Consider the following 4743-nt stretch of genomic DNA (forward strand, 5'->3'; position numbering starts at 1 on the left):
CGGGGCATGGCGTGCTGCTGGCCAAGGCTTTGGCATGCCATGTTGCTGGCCAAGGCTGTGGCATGGCATGCTGCTGGCCAAGGCTGTGGCATGGCATGCTGCTGGCCAAGGCTGTGGCATGGCATGCTGCTGGCCAAGGCCGTGGCATGACATGCTGGCCAAGGCCGGGGCATGGCATGCTGCTGGCCAAGGCCGTGGCATGGCATGCTGCTGGCCAAGGCCGTGGCATGACATGCTTGCCAAGGCCAGGGCATGGCATGCTGCTGGCCAAGGCCGCGGCATGCCATGTTGCTGGCCAAGGCCGTGGCATGGCATGCTGCTGGCCAAGGCCGTGGCATGACATGCTGGCCAAGGCCGGGGCATGGCAAGCTGCTGGCCAAGGTCGTGGCATGGCACGCTGCTGGCCAAGGCCGGGGCATAGCACGCTGCTGGCCATGGCCGTGGCATGACAAGCTTGCCAAGGCCGGGGCATGGCGTGCTGCTGGCCAAGGCTTTGGCATGCCATGTTGCTGGCCAAGGCTGTGGCATGGCATGCTGCTGGCCAAGGCTGTGGCATGGCATGCTGCTGGCCAAGGCCGTGGCATGACATGCTGGCCAAGGCCGGGGCATGGCATGCTGCTGGCCAAGGCCGTGGCATGGCATGCTGCTGGCCAAGGCCGTGGCATGACATGCTTGCCAAGGCCAGGGCATGGCATGCTGCTGGCCAAGGCTTTGGCATGCCATGTTGCTGGCCAAGGCTGTGGCATGGCATGCTGCCCTAGGCCAACGTGCCACCGCCACCGCCGCGGGCCGCCACTCGACGCATCCCGTGCTTGGCTATGTAGTTTCGATGCCACAAGCCAATGCCACAAGCCAAGCGATGGCATGTGCCAAGCGCCCGCCTAGGCATAGGCGTGGCCTGTGGCCTGGCCATGCTGGCCAGCCTTAAGGGAGGTGCCCCCCCCTTATAATAGCCTGTTAAGCCCTTTTCAATCTGGCAGGAGGAAACATCAAGCATGTTCGAGGAGTCATAATGGGGTTTTTTTAAAAAGTAATGGTTTTTTGCCAAAACTTTCAACATGAAAGTTGTATGAAATAATTTAATACACCATAAAAAAAATTATAAAAAAATATTTGGCCACCGGAATATTTTATTTTAATTTATTTCAATTTTAATACTTAAAAATAATAAAAATTACTAAAAATACTCAAAAAATTCTAGAAAAATTCCAACAATTATAAGATGAGGCACTAGTAATTATAGTAATTTTTTTAATTATTTTTTTATTTTTAATTTATTTTATTATAATTTTTATGAGTAAATAAATAATTAAAAAGCTCGACGAACGTGCAAAAACTCTTAGAGAAACCCAGCAAGCATCGGATAGCTCGAATGCAAATAACAAACGCAACAGGAAACTTCCGAGGGACATACTTTTCCCAACAAGCTTCCACTGGGGAAAGCACTAGCAACGTGTTCGCAAGTCAAAGGCAACCAAACCGGCTATTACCCGAGGGACAAGCATTTCGCAGGGCAACATATACGTAAGTCAAAGCCAAACCAAATGGCAATTACACGAGGGACAGGATTGCTTGCCAAGGGCGTGGCATGCGATGTTCTAGCCCAAGGCCAAGGCACGCCACGCTGCGGGACAAGGCCGTGGCAAGACATGCGGCTGGCCTTGGCCTTGGCATGGCATGCCGCCGGCTTTGGCTGGGCTGCGTTGGCCTTGCCATGGAATGTTGCTGGCTTCGGATGGGCTGCCTTGGCCTTGGCCTTGGCCGTGGCATGGCATGCTGCTGGCCTTGGCCTTGGCCTTGGCATGGCATGCTGCTGGCTTTGGCTGGGCTGCCTTGGCCGTGGCATGGCATGCTGCTGGCTTTGGCTGGGCTGCCTTGGCCGTGGCATGGCATGCTGCTGGCCTAGGCCTTGGCATGGCATGCTGCTGGCTTTGGCTGGGCTGCCTTGGCCGTGGCATGGCATGCTGCTGGCCTAGGCCTTGGCATGGCATGCTGCTGGCTTTGGCTGGCAGCCTTGGCCGTGGCATGGCATGCTGCTGGCCTTGGCCTTGGCATGGCATGCTGCTGGCTTTGGCTGGGCTGCCTTGGCCGTGGCATGGCATGCTGCTGGCCTAGGCCTTGGCATGGCATGCTGCTGGCTTTGGCTGGCCTGCCTTGGCCGTGGCATGGCATGCTGCTGGCCTTGGCGTTGGCATGGCATGCTGCTGGCTTTGGCTGGCCTGCCTTGGCCGGCGCATGGCATGCTGCTGGCCTAGGCCTTGGCATGGCATGCTGCTCGCTTTGGTTGGGCTGCCTTGGCCGCGGCATGGCATGCTGCTGGCCTAGGCCTTGGCATGGCATGCTGCTGGCTTTGGCTGGGCTGCCTTGGCCGTGGCATGGCATGCTGCTGGCCTTGGCCTGGGCATGGCATGCTGCTGGCTTTGGCTGGGCTGCCTTGGCCTTGGCATGGCATGCTGCTGGCCTAGGCCTTGGCATGGCATGCTGCTGGCTTTGGCTGGGCTGCCTTGGCCGTGGCATGGCATGCTGCTAGCCTTGGCCTTGGCATGGCATGCTGCTGGCTTTGGCTGGCCTGCCTTGGCCTTGGCATGGCATGCTGCTGGCTTTGGCTGGGCTGCCTTGGCCGTGGCATGGCATGCTGCTGGCCTTGGCCTTGGCATGGCATGCTGCTGGCTTTGGCTGGCCTGCCTTGGCCGTGGCATGGCATGCTGCTGGCCTAGGCCTTGGCATGGCATGCTGCTGGCTTTGGCTGGGCTGCCTTGGCCGTGGCATGGCATGCTGCTGGCCTTGGCCTTGGCATGGCATGCTGCTGGCTTTGGCTGGGCTGCCTTGGCCGTGGCATGGCATGCTGCTGGCCTTGGCCTTGGCATGGCATGCTGCTGGCTTTGGCTGGCCTGCCTTGGCCGTGGCATGGCATGCTGCTGGCCTAGGCCTTGGCATGGCATGCTGCTGGCTTTGGCTGGGCTGCCTTGGCCGTGGCATGGCATGCTGCTGGCCTTGGCCTTGGCTTGGCATGCTGCTGGCTTTGGCTGGGCTGCCTTGGCCGTGGCATGGCATGCTGCTGGCCTTGGCCTTGGCATGGCATGCTGCTGGCTTTGGCTGGGCTGCCTTGGCCGTGGCATGGCATGCTGCTGGCCTTGGCCTTGGCAAGGCATGCTGCTGGCTTTGGCTGGCCTGCCTTGGCCGTGGCATGGCATGCTGCTGGCCTTGGCCTTGGCATGGCATGCTGCTGGCTTTGGCCGGGCTGCCTTGGCCGTGGCATGGCATGCTGCTGGCCTTGGCCTTGGCATGGCATGCTGCCGGCTTTGGCAGGCCTGCCTTGGCCGTGGCACTGCATGCTGCTGGCCTAGGCCTTGGCATGGCATGCTGCTGGCTTTGGCTGGGCTGCCTTGGCCGTGGCATGGCATGCTGCTGGCCTAGGCCTTGGCATGGCATGCTGCTGGCTTTGGCTGGGCTGCCTTGGCCGTGGCATGGCATGCTGCTGGCCTTGGCCTTGGCTTGGCATGCTGCTGGCTTTGGCCGGCCTGCCTTGGCCGTGGCATGGCATGCTGCTGGCCTTGTCCTTGGCATGGCATGCTGCTGGCTTTGGCCGGGCTGCCTTGGCCGTGGCATGGCATGCTGCTGGCCTTGGCCTTGGCATGGCATGCTGCTGGCTTTGGCAGGCCTGCCTTGGCCGTGGCACTGCATGCTGCTGGCCTAGGCCTTGGCATGGCATGCTGCTGGCTTTGGCTGGGCTGCCTTGGCCGTGGCATGGCATGCTGCTGGCCTTGGCCTTGGCATGGCATGCTGTTGGCTTTGGCTGGGCTGCCTTGGCCGTGGCAGGGCATGCTGCTGGCCTTGGCCTTGGCATGGCATGCTGCTGGCTTTGGCAGGCCTGCCTTGGCCGTGGCACTGCATGCTGCTGGCCTAGGCCTTGGCATGGCATGCTGCTGGCTTTGGCTGGGCTGCCTTGGCCGTGGCATGGCATGCTGATGGCCTTGGCCTTGGCATGGCATGCTGCTGGCTTTGGCAGGCCTGCCTTGGCCGTGGCACTGCATGCTGCTGGCCTTGGCCTTGGCATGGCATGCTGCTGGCTTTGGCTGGGCTGCCTTGGCCGTGGCATGGCATGCTGCTGGCCTTGGCCTTGGCATGGCATGCTGCTGGCTTTGGCTTGCCTGCCTTGGCCGTGGCATGGCATGCTGCTGGCCTAGGCCTTGGCATGGCATGCTGCTGGCTTTGGCTGGGCTGCCTTGGCCGTGGCACGGCATGCTGCTGGTCTTGGCCTTGGCATGGCATGCTGCTGGCTTTGGCTTGCCCGCCTTGGCCGTGGCATGGCATGCTGCTGGCCTAGGCCTTGGCATGGCATGCTGCTGGCTTTGGCTGGGCTGCCTTGGCCGTGGCATGGCATGCTGCTGGCCTTGGCCTTGGCATGGCATGCTGCTGGCTTTGGCTGGGCTGCCTTGGCCGTGGCATGGCATGCTGCTGGCCTTGGCCTTTGCATGGCATGCTGCTGGCTTTGGCAGGCCTGCCTTGGCCGTGGCATGGCATGCTGCTGGCCTAGGCCTTGGCATGGCATGCTGCTGGCTTTGGCTGGGCTGCCTTGGCCGTGGCATGGCATACTGCTGGCCTTGGCCTTGGCATGGCATGCTGCTGGCTTTGGCTGGCCTGCCTTGGCCGTGGCATGGCATGCTGCTGGCCTAGGCCTTGGCATGGCATGCTGCTGGCTTTGGCTGGGCTGCCTTGGCCGTGGCATGGCATGCTGCTGGC

This window comes from Camellia sinensis, chromosome 12 (assembly GCF_055761805.1).
Source record: "Camellia sinensis isolate YWXY chromosome 12, ASM5576180v1, whole genome shotgun sequence".
Classification (NCBI taxonomy): domain Eukaryota; kingdom Viridiplantae; phylum Streptophyta; class Magnoliopsida; order Ericales; family Theaceae; genus Camellia; species Camellia sinensis.